The sequence below is a fragment of the Chanodichthys erythropterus genome, chromosome 7, assembly GCF_024489055.1.
Source record: "Chanodichthys erythropterus isolate Z2021 chromosome 7, ASM2448905v1, whole genome shotgun sequence".
Lineage (NCBI taxonomy): Eukaryota > Metazoa > Chordata > Actinopteri > Cypriniformes > Xenocyprididae > Chanodichthys > Chanodichthys erythropterus.
The window spans coordinates 22,830,956-22,843,701 of NC_090227.1; the positions used below are offsets into that span (position 1 = coordinate 22,830,956).

Sequence of the window (12,746 nt, forward strand, 5' to 3'; positions counted from 1 at the left end):
TTAAAGCATTATAGGTTTTTGTTTCCTTTTTGTTTATTATTATTATTATTATTATTATTTTGTTACTCAAAGTACTAAAAAAAAGTACTAAGATAACTAAAACTAAAATAAAAATTAACAATACTTTCACAGTAAATGTCCGGTGAGTGGCACTAAAAGGTTAAAGGATTAGTTTACTTTCAAATTAAAATTTCCTGATAATTTACTCACCCCCATTTCATCCAAGATGTTCATGTCCTTCTTTCTTCAGTCGAAAAGAAATTAAGGTTTTTGATGAAAATATTCCAGGATTATTCTTCTTCCTAAAATATGGAATTTGCACCACGTTCGTTCCGTAAGCTGAACAGAGAAGGTGTAGGACATAAGCTTTTTGAAGAATATGGAAGGCAGTCTGGTTGAAGCACTTGCGAGGTGATCATGTGTTTATTAAGCATATAACTTACATTTTTATTGTTTTTTTTTAGAAAAATTACCTATTGACCCTTATTCCTTGTCTGGTATCATTTAAAGCCCTTTAACGCTGCACTAAAACTGTAATTTTGACCTTCAACCGTTTGGGCTCCATTGAAGTCCACTATAAGGAGAATAATCCTGGAATGTTTTCATCAAAAACCCTAATTTCTTTTCGACTGAAGAAAGGAGGACATGGACATCTTGGATGACATGGGGGTGAGTAAATTATCAGGAAATTTTAATTAAAAAGTGAACTAATCCTTTAATGCTCTATTAACATAACACACACACGTACTAAACCCTATCCTAAAACCGTTAGTTTTAGAGGTGCCCTAGAATCAAAATTGAATTTACCTTGGCATATTTAAATAACAAGAGTTCAGTACATGGAAAAGACATACACTGAGTTTCAAACTCCATTGTTTCCTCCTTCTTATGTAAATCTCATTTGTTTAAAAGACCTCCGAAGAACAGGCGAATCTCAACATAACACAGACTGTTATGTAACAGTCGGGATCATTAATATGTATGACCCGAATATTTGCATATGCCAGCCCATGTTCAAGGCATTAGACAAGGGAATGACATCTGGATGTGAACAGGTGAATCATCAGACTAGGTAAGCAAGCAAGGATAACAGCGAAAAAAGGCAGATGGAGCAATAATAACTGACATGATCCATGATATCATGATATTTTTAGTGATATTTGTAAATCTTTCTAAATGTTTCGTTAGCATGTTATTAATGTACTGTTAAATGTGGTTAAATTTACCATTGTTTATTACTGTATTCACGGAGACAAGAGAGCCGTCGCTATTTTCATTTTTAAACACTTGCAGTCTGTATAATTCATAAACAACTTCATTCTTTATAAATCTCTCCAGCAGTGTAGCATTAGCTGTTAGCCACAGAGCATAGCCTCAAACTCATTCTGAATCAAATGTAAACATCCAAATAAATACAATACTCACATGATCCGATGCATGCATGCAGCATGCATGACAAACATTTTGTAAAGATCCATTTGAGGGATATATTAGCTGTGTGAACTTTGTTTATGCACTGTTTTATAGTCAAGAGCTCAGAGGGGCAGGGAGCGCAAGATTTAAAGGGGCCGCAGCCTGAATCAGTGCATAGTTAATGATGCCCCAAAATAGGCAGTTAAAAAAATTATTTTAAAAAAATCTATGGGGTATTTTGGGCTGAAACTTCACAGACACATTCAGGGGACACCTTAGACTTATGTTACATCTTGTGAAAGAACATTCTAGGGAACTTTTAACAAAAGCAAACATGAAACAAATGCATTTGCTTGAGCAATCATGCAACTTTAGCTTGCTAAAGATTCCAATAAGGTAGAAAAAGTCAAACATTTAGATAATAAACATTTATTCTATCTTTTTGCAAAACATTTTGCTGCAGCTGAATACCATAAACAAAAATCAGCAGCCTAAAAACACTTAAGAGGAACTTTAGCTAACAGCAAAAACATTATTAAAAACAAATAAACAGTCAGTAATACAATAAGAACAAATATACAGATTAGAAATAACAAAAATACAACTGAACAAAGATACAAACAAAAAAATATTTTCATTTTTTTCAGGTAGGTCTAGTATTCAGAAACTGAAATAAAAAAGGACAACACTTCACTCTATTAAGTAAATATATATTAATCCTTATTAAAGTTACAATAGTTATTCAGTCAAGATAAGCAAGATTTTTTTCTCTTTGTCTTCTGTTGTTTGATTAACATTAAGGACAACAGCAGATTTATTAGGCTCCTTTCACTTTAAGTGAAGTTAACCTAAACTTTTTTTTTTTTTCCAGTATGGCCTTTATCACGTAGTAAAGGGTGGAATTCCTTGTACAGGTACTTCTCCCTGATAAGCACGCACGCACACACACCACACAGAGCAAGAGCACGCCCATAAACGCGCTTTGTTGGGGATACGGAAGCCGAGAGATTTTTCAACAATGGGTGCGTCTCAATCAGCTCCCTAGTTCAGTAGTCAGGGCACTGATCAGGGAGTCGGCCACATTCATTTTCATGATATACTGATTCACAACCTAGGGAGCTAGGGAGTTGACTGAGATGCAGGTAATGTCACCAAAGGAGTGTGTTTTTGGTTCTGAGGGAAAGATAACCTTTTTCAGCTTCCCAAAAAACCCAGCATTAAGGGAACAGTGGATGAAGTTTGTTTTTCCGGGGAAGCAATAGAGTTGCACACGTATGTTTATCATGTTTGTTCCCGGAATTTCGGTGATGAATACTTTGTAAACAAGTCCCAGTTCAGCGTTGGATTTGCAGATCGCTGGTGGTGAGTAAAACTGCATCAGATGTCTGTGTTTTGTTGGCAATCGGCACGCAAGTGCATATAATGTAAACAACACAAACGTTTTTGTTTCCTTTTATTTAATGATGTCACAGCTTGCTGATGATCTCTACGCAAAAGCCGCGAATGCTCGTGACTCTTTAGCTCTGACCACGGCAGGCACGCCTCCAGGAGCTTGGCTTTTTTCTGAAAGACTCGGTACAGCGTATGTATCTTTAATAAATATGATAAAACTAAAGACTTTTTGGAGGTAGGAAGGATGCAATACTACTCTATAGGTACTCAAGATTAACATAAGATTGGCAGAAACTGTGTGTGATACCCCCCTCTCCCCTTTAAGACAAAGATGACTGTGTCTCCGAGGATATTTTGGCATAATTTATGTATTTAAAATTCAAAAGAACTCAATTCAGTATTTGCGCACAAACACTGAATTGTGGCGGCTTTCTGTTCAGCGTGCGAGTACCAAATTGAGCTCTCGTTCACGTCTTCTTGTACATTAAAATACGCACACAAGAACTGATAAGTGGAATCGAAGTGTTAATTATATATCAATTTTTTATCAGACTCCTGACCTTAAGTACCCGATTCCAGAACTGAAATGATTTTTTTGATTCACAATCTTAGTCATAGTATTGTGCAAGGAACTGAAGTGAAGAAAATAAGTCTTTATTAATCAATAATCTGCGCCTGTAATCAATGTGTAAGGAAAGCAATAAATGTTGAGGCATGTTTTACCAGTGAGCCTATGTTGGACATCTCACAGGTCAACACACAGTCTCTCTTTTCTCACACACTTGAACAAACTAACTCTGTTGGATCTGATGCCTGCAGACACAATTATAATCCTGTATTTACCCACAATATTTACACATGCACAAGCAAATAATCTTCCTAAACCGCTCAAGAAGCTTTTTCAATCCTCATTGATTTGTGGTTGGTGCCTAAGCAAGTCTAATATGGAGTTTGCCAATGCAATGCCACCATCCTAGTGAGTTTGTATTGTTATGTTTGGTTGGTTATAAACATTGTGGGATAAGTTATGCCTCAAAGTTTAGTTCTTTGTGACCTTCTTCTCACATGTGACTGACAATTAGCTATGAGTTCTGCCTATACACTTGTGATAATTCTGCTTGTGATCTACATCTTATAAATGCCAAAGGTTCAAAAGCCTGGTCTGCTCCTGCTAGACATGCCAAAATTGGGCCGAATTTCACATTCACACTGGAAGTCCTCACAAATTATGCCGTTAATTACAGGGGAAAAGGGCTGCAGATGTATGGGACATAATGCAACTGTGAGACTGTGGCAGACTAAAAGGGGAAAAGGAGAAATAGAGAAGACAACACTATTTGGCTATGGCATTTCATATAGGCTTTTAGCTTAAAAGCATGCACATTTAGAGAAATATTTATGGATTCTCATATGTTTGTCAATTTTCTATACAGAAGAGTAATATTTATTCAGGATTTATTGTCATTACTATGAGTGCTGGATACTGTGTTTTCAATTCATATTTGCAGCCGGAGGGCGCTCTGTACACCTTTAGTCCACAAATGCCTGAGCACTAAAGAAGAATAGGCAATCCAGGAACTAACCGAACTAACAGAGGACAGAGATCGCTAACTATGGCTATTCAAAACACTTTTCAAGACAATAAATACACGATTGAGACGATGTATGCATGTATTGACTCAGAATTTGCGTCTGAATAGCGCTGGCTCCGTGGGCGTGGCCGCATTAGCGGATAATGAGCTGAATCACAGACTTCTGACATGGCTCTCTTTTCATACAGATTACATAAACACAGAATGTTTGTTTTCGATTTGACTTACACGATTTAAAACCTGACATTTCAACGTTTTTTGTGATTAGTATTCACAAAGTTACAGTTCATTTTCTGAGAACTATCAGATTGGAGTTCGTTCAGAGGGAGACGAGAGATCACGCATCATGTTAGTTTTCTTTATTTTACAAAAAGCACAACATTTTGTTTTTACTCTGAGTGTACACAAATAAAAGAAGATATTCCACAGATTAAAATGGTGTATAACTCTTAATTGTATGTGCAACATTAATGGAGTATTTTGAGTCTCTTTCACACTGGTAAGAAAAAAACCGCGGTGGTATCGCTGGCGATACCCTCAGACCTCAGAGTGTTAACATTATCCATCATCTAGGCTACTGGATAATGCTAACCAACTTGCCTATACAGTTCAACAGTGCTCGCTCAATTTTTATGTGCATGACCTCTGACCTGATGCAAATAAATAAAAAATGAGTACAATCATTTATTTATTTAATTTTACAATACAAATCAAAGTAAAACTGAACTGAGCACGAACCGAACACACCCCTAACCCAAAGTATAAGAATAGTGATGTTTGACTAACTAAACAGCACTAATCAGTATGATATAGGTTACAGGAGAACATTTGCCAGCTGTAGATCAGGTACGGAGCTCATGTGCACGTGTTTGGAGACGTGTGCATAATATGCGTCAGGCATGTCTAATGTATTGCGCTGTGCGATGTGAGTTCATGCGATATGTCAGGCAGAGTGAAGTCTATCTCTGTCTCTCAACCCCCCTGCACTCACTCCTCTTCCAATCTCTCGCCTTTCATCCTGTCATCCTGCCTTTTCTCAGCGTCAGGAGCCAGCAGCACACAGGCAACTCATTAGCGCCGAAGAACGGAAAGATGGAGAAGAGTGAAGACAGAGTAAATTTTCCATCTGTTATGTGCTATCCAGATACGCTCCAGTCGAAATAGATCTAGCAATATCCATTTATTCCCCCTGCCCACCCAAAGAGTCAAACAAGGTCAAAGCAACGCTCCAACCTGTAGTAAACTTGAAGAGAACATTTAGCACTTTTATTTGGTTCCTGTTAAAGCAGTAAGGCTGCTATAAAATAACAAAAGCTATAAAAAAAAGAGTCAAGAATCATATCATGAAATGATATAATTTTTAGCCAACTATGATTCTGAATAGACAACTAAACAGAATAACATGTATTTTATCACACTCTGACAAAATGTTAATTGCTGCATTCCATTTAAAAATATTTAATATTTAATCAAAAACACGTATAATGTTAGGGTAACAGACACACGCTCAGAGGTTCCTCACGGCCTCTCTAATCTACAGTGTGGACATTTCTCTCCCAGTGGTGATGCTGAATGTCTTATCACAGTCGTGATGGCAGTCGAGTCAATCTGAGCGCTGGCTGAGCTCACAGGATAGACTGACTCCAGCTCGAAAGCCACACCCCCTTTCTTCCCCTCTCTTCTTTAAGAAACAAGTGTTCCTCTGTTCGTCGGGCCTGGGCAATAAAACAATGTTTATTTGTGTGGACAGCTGCACAGCGCGGCGAGTTCATGCGCGAGCCGTGAGTAGGCCAGCATGCCAAGTGCGATAAAGGATAAAAGTCTGGATCCGGGTTTGAGAAACGCCTCATGAACCTGAACCTCAAGTTTACTTTCAGTCATTTTATTGATAAAATGAAAACTGGTCCGTTCAATGAAAAAGGAATTAGCCTATCCAACCTAATCAGCTAAGGAAAACATCAGATTGTGGCTTGTTTTGGTAGAATATTATTGACAGCATCACCATGGCAACATCAGAGCCATTTAGCAGAAATTTGTAAGCCCTGCCCACTTCACCTGTCCTCTGCTAATCAACAACGAGTAAAGACTACCTGAAAACCATGCTTAAGTAAAAGTAGAGATACCTTACAGAGAAAATTACTCCATTACATGTTACAAGTCACCAATTCCAATACAACTTGAGCCAAAGTCTTATGTCTGGACAAGGTTTAATTCTAGTCTCAGATTAAAATGAATGTTTGAGCTGTCTTTACTGAAAGCAACTTGCACTGACATATTTTATTATAAATTTAAGATAAACCTTTGTTTTGTCTCAAAATACATAGCACACCAGTAATGTTTTTTAAGGCACGTTTATAAAGGCTACTTAAATGTCCTAATTTAACTAAGGCCTATTTCTGGCTTAATCTAAGCACTGTCTGTGAAACCAGGCCCTTGAGTATTTGATTTTAACAGTACTTAAGTATCTTAGTCATACTGAATGTAGGGTCAAAGATACACTAGTCCTCAACACCTAAGAGACATGCCAGTGAAAAATAAGAAACAGCTGATTTGAGGAGAGCAATCACATGATCGTTTTCCAAAATCTAAATAAAACTGAACAGCTCAATATTGCAATTAATCAAGGTAGACAACAACAATCTCTTAAACATCTACACTCAAGTCTCAGTTAAGCTCAAGTGCTCAAAAAGGGCACAGATAAACCAATATCCTTCAAAATAGTCTTCAATAAAATTATTTGATTTATCCGTTGTAAGTAAAATTAAATTGTCAAAGCCTATACTTGCACTGGACTTGCTAGCTTCAGCCTCATCACCAGCTGCAGTAATGTCCTTATCTTATATATGAAAGGCCTGCGATTCAGCAACTACCTGCTAATGCACTCTAGGGCTGCAACGATTAATCTCGATTAATCGTTTGCAAAATAAAAAGTGTGTTTACGTAATATATATGTGTGTGTTCTGTGTGTAATAATTATGTATATATAAATACACACACATACAGGTATAATTTAGAAATATATGCATGTATTATAAATATATTTATATATATTTTATATTACATATAAACAAATATTTTATATATAAATATAACATTTTCTTAAATATATACATGAATGTGTGTGTATTTATATATACATAATTATTATACACAGAACACACACATATTACGTAAACACTTTTTATTTTGCAAACGATTAATCGCGATTAATCGTTGCAGCCCTAATGCACTCACATTCGCATAAAGTACCCTTGTTGACAAGTTTGAGCGAGTAAGGTCAAAGCGCAGAAGATATAGTACCTTCAATGCCCTGTAGATGGCGATATTGCTTCTTTTGTTACAGAAATAAACTGCTGCAGAAAAAGTTAGGTGCCATGCAAAATGTAATGCATACTCATCACAAATGTATTGCAGTAAAGAGTACATATACTTATTCAAAAATGTATTCAAGTAGAGAGTGAAAGTTGCTAATATCTTTGATGCTCAGCCAAAGTACAAAGTATCAAAAAAGATACTTAAGTACAGTAACTAATTACATTTACTCAGATACTTTATACCATTGATCAACAACAATGGCTTACTTGAAATTTGCATGTGTGTACTACACAAACATATATTCTTTGTTGATGATTAAGGATGCTAAGAACTATCAAGGAAGATCATTTAGAAATGAAATAACATATCAGAGTTTTCTAAAGGCTCCGATACACTTCAAGAGAAATGTAACACTTTACAGAGATTGAGTAAAAATTTGCTTTTTCGTATTCTCCAAATTTACCTTACAAGTTCTTTATGATCATTTTATTAAATGATCATAAATCACATTAATTCATTTTACAATCCTACTAGCCTATTATTTAGAGTAAATAACCTTTTTATTTGGTTGAACAAGCTGGTGTTTTTCTCATGCCAATGGCTGTATGCCACTGCAGTAGACGCATCTTTCGATATTAAGGTTAATGATTAATTGTTTAATTGATCGCTAATTTAAATTGACACCCTTACTGGTGTTGGGAAAATCCATACTAATAGGTTGCAATAGGTTACACAATATTTGCTCAAAGGACATGCTTATTTTGAAAATGCACATAAAAATATAGTATACCATCCAGAGCACACTAGACATACTATTTGAAATGTACTATGATTTGGGATACACTAATTCCCAATTTTGCATATCATACTGCTTGGATAGTGTTGAGATTAAAATAAAAGTTAAACAAATTGGGAAACTCAAAAGAATTGAGATAAACAAAAAATAATTCTCTGGATTCTTCAATAGGCCAATGTATTACAGGAAATGTCATACAGTAAGACATAAATAATAAACACTACTGAGGCACACAATACAAGTTAAATATTTACAAGAGCTCAAAAACCTGCCTGCAAAATCATTGACTAGACAAAAATCTGATATTACATGAGAAGCTCAGTTATGAAAGTGCATTATGAAAGCGTGAAGTCACACAAGGAAGGTTAAGCAAACTTTTCTGAATGTTTGGGATCAAAGTTCAAGTCCCTATGAACTTTATCTTCTAGAACATTCACAAGCAGATGAGCTGATTTTGTGCAAGTCTGATAAAAAAAAGCAGTTTTGCAATAAAGAAAACTCTAAAAGTGATCCAATTTAATTACAACCTAAATCCACCAAACTGTTTGTCAAAAGCCCAAAGGAAAGCCCAAATACTCGTCCATTTGTCATACATCTGGTGCGTGTGCACGTCTTCATTAAGACCATGTGCCATTTTTGTTTAAAACATAATAATGGGTGTAAGATGATCCAGTGAATGAAATACTTAAATGCAATGTACGTCATCTCATTTGATTATTGTCTCTTTTTATTTGGAACTTAAAGGCCATGGAAATGCTTTTACTGCAATATAAACATTATAGCAGAATCTTTACATCTTGATACAGCTGTCACTTCAAGTGCATAATACTGTCTCATTAAGTGTTGTTGTGCACTAAATACTCTAAAATAGATCATTTGACATGCATTACTTAGGACCACCGTACACACACACACACACACACACACACACACACAGGACCAATGTGCATGAGCACACAAAATATGAGCTCCTAATCCAATGGTTAATAATCTGTGGCATATAATCTCAGGATCAGCATGCATCCATTCACCTCTTTTGACGTAACATTTGCGTGCTATCCGACAAATGTCATCCTTTCTGTTTTTATGTGCTGTGAATTCTGCAAATATAAATTCTGTCTACCTAGTTTCATTTACATCTTGGAAGTAATCCCAGTTTAACACTTATGCACAGATAAAGCAAACATACTTCAAACAGCAGGACATTCAGAGGTCTACCAAGATCAGACACATTTCCTCAAGATTCTATTTCAGTTTACTTAAAAAGAACATTGCGTTACACTATAAAACAGTCTGGAAATGCTTTAGCTTCGAGTGCAATACACTTTAAAGTGTCTTTTTGACAAGCGCTATGATATTACAGGTGCAATAAAAAAAATCATTATCTTGGCAATAAAATCTGCCAGATTCATGCCTAATGTCAAAATGCATGATAAATTTAAAAAGTATGCTTGTGAAATATGAAGTGACCTTAAAGCCTAGTAATAAGAGCTGTTCAGCGAACTCTGTAATCATTTCAAGGGCTGATCATCTGACAACAAATCTATGACCTTTGTCATGCCTCAACATGATGCATGTGTGCAAAGCTTTACTATATCATGTAGTTTGTGGAACAAAAGCCGCTTTTCCACCATCGGGCCGAACGGTTCTCATTACGTAACCGTTCCATTACGTGCCAGATGGTACGGTTACGGTTTCATTTTCCACTGTGGATAACAATAACTCTTTGGAATGTAATACAAAAGCGTCAGTCGTTGTATTGGTAACGTAACGGTTTACTGATGATATGCAATGTAAATAATGACCACATTATGGAGGATGATCAGATATTTATTTTCATTTTATTATTAATGTGTTTACGTTGCTCAAATAGAACGCTTAGTAAGCTACAGAAAATGGTTTGTAATCATACCGTGGTTCAAATGGAAAAAGTGGAACCAGGCTCAAGTGGAAACACAACTGGAACTGTTCCTTACTGTTTAAAGGGGCTTTCACACTGGAAGAAACTTTTCATAATTCCATAGAAGTACCTGGATTTTACGGTGTTTGCACCACAAGAACTAAGAACGATTTTAGTTCTAGGAACTCCTTTTGGGGGAACTAATTTAACTCCTACTTCAGAGTAGGGTATAAACCAGCAATATAGGAACTTCCAAAGATGTAAGTGTACTATACGTTGATTGGCGGAATGCACCCGAAACACGGCACCCGGCATTTTAAAAAAAGCAGTGTATAGCCTATAAATTTACTTCACATACTAACTCTATGAACATGGAAAACAATGATAGACGGACCTCTCGAGTTAAGGAGAAAATCCAACGCAACTTTGAAAGGACCAAGCGAAACAAGATTGTATTTCTGCTCAGCTAGTGACATTGGACATCAACAACATGGCAAATGCTAATATTATTTCATATACTGCCTTCTTTCTTTGTATAACAGTTCTAGTTACACAGATGTAAGACAGGCTGTTAAATCATAAACTAATGAAGGTGAGCGATGTGTGCTTGCTCAGGCTCTGGCATTCTCAGCGGCGTCAAAATAAAAGTAGCAACAACAAGCGCAGCTTATGTCACTTTATAGTTCCTACTGGCAGTGTGAATGCAACTACGAAAATGGCCCTAGGGGAACTATTAGTTCTTGGGGAACCACCCTGGTGGCTAGTTCCTAGAACTAAGTTCTTAGAACTACCCAGTGAGAAAGCCCCCTTAAAAACCGTTCGGCCCGACGGTGGAAAAGCGGCTATTTTTAAAGCCTAATGCTTGGTTCAGACTATCAGTCCAAAGTTTTTTTTTCCCCATCACCAGCTGCAGTAATGTCCTTATCTTATATATGAAAGACCTGCGATTCAGCAACTACCTGCTAATGCGCTCACATTCGCATAAAGTACCCTTGTTGACAAGTTTGAGCGAGTAAGGTCAAAGCGCAGAAGATTTACTCAGATACTTTATACCATTGATCAACAACAATGGCTTACTTGCAATTTGCATATGTGTACTACACAATAAACATATATTCTTTGTTGGTGATTAAGGATGCTAACGATTAAATCAACGATTGATTAAGTGTCATTAATTATTGAAATCGATAAAACTCGATTACGCAAATTCATCATTAGAGTGCGTTATATTGAGATTCATGCCGGCTTATGAGCAAAACACGTGAGGCAGAAACGCAAGGAAAAAATGGAGCTGTAGTTAATAAAGCTAAATGAAGCTGTAATGTTATGGGATATCACAGGGAAAGTTACTGATACTACCAAAATATAAAATATATTAAGAACTATCCAGGAAGATCATTTATAAATGAAATAAAATATTATATATATATATATATATATATATATATATATATATATATATATATATATAAATATATATATATATATATATATATATATATATATATATATATATATATATATATATATATATATATATATATATATATATATATATATATAATTATATATATATAATTATATATAATATTATATAAAATATATATTCTCCAAATTTTCCTTACATGTTCATTATGACCATTTTATTAAATGATCATAAATCACATTGATTCATTTTATAATCCTACTAGCCTATTTATTTAGAGTAAATAACCTTTTTATTTAATTGATCGTTAATTTAAATGGTGATTAATCATGGGAATTTGTGTAAATTGGCACCCCTACTGGTGTTGGGAAAATCCACACTAATAGGTTCAGCCCGACGGTGGAAAAGCGTCTATTTTTTAAAGCCTAATGCTTGGTTCAGAATATCAGTCCAAATCTGTTTTTGTGCATATCCGATGGGAATCTGAAAAAAAACGAAAAGAAAAAAAAACGCGCATACCAGCCTTCTACATTTCTGCCACTGCCTCAGATGACGTAGTAGTCCAGCATGGTGGCAACACATTGTCATGTTGTAAATAAGACAGCATTGTGTGCCTACCAACACAACAGTGTAGACAATCAATAATATCCATGAGATTCCTATAAAATAATCGAATTTGGGCTGATAGTGTGAACATAGTTTAATGCACACTACAAAACAGAAGCTTACTGGATCCATCTATCCAACCAATGGAAGACTTGAGGATGCACTGATTAAAAAACAATCATTGATTACAGAAATCATACTTCATCTATGCTAAGCTTTACTTGGCACAAGATGTGTGTACTTTCCAGCATTCAAAGGCGACAGAAGTTTGAAACACTAGGACACAAGATGTTTGCTTAACTCAAC

At 35.7% G+C, this 12,746-nt stretch overlaps 1 protein-coding gene across 5 annotated transcripts in view; it reads right to left on the reverse strand.

The window, feature by feature from the left end:
- Positions 1–12,746, reverse strand: part of LOC137023183 (F-BAR and double SH3 domains protein 2) — a 109,157-nt gene that overhangs the window by 62,048 nt on the left and 34,363 nt on the right. The gene's annotated exons all lie outside the window — the stretch shown is intronic.